Here is a 375-nt window from a genome sequence, read left to right on the forward strand (position 1 = left end):
ATGGTATTCCATAGATAGCAGAATTTTATTAACCACTAAAGATAGTAGATAATTTTCACCTATATAACTACCTAACTTTATTCCATATAGAAACACACTACAAACAGTAGCAAGGTCACGGAACATTCTGTCGCAGTTTCTTACAAGTTGCAGCATTAGTACAGTATAAATATATTGACTAAAGTTTTCAATTTTAATACATAGATGGCGAAACTCAAGACAAGTTATATCCATCCCATGACGAAAAGGCACAGAGGAGCCAGTGGTGAACTCCAGTTTCAATGGTATAGGCAGATTGATGTGCTGAATTTCAAAATGTAGTTTTGATTACGAAAGTCCATGATATACGTCCGGGGGGGGGGGGGGGTTATATAC

The sequence above is a fragment of the Limulus polyphemus genome, unplaced genomic scaffold (assembly GCF_000517525.1).
Source record: "Limulus polyphemus unplaced genomic scaffold, Limulus_polyphemus-2.1.2 Scaffold1019, whole genome shotgun sequence".
Classification (NCBI taxonomy): domain Eukaryota; kingdom Metazoa; phylum Arthropoda; class Merostomata; order Xiphosura; family Limulidae; genus Limulus; species Limulus polyphemus.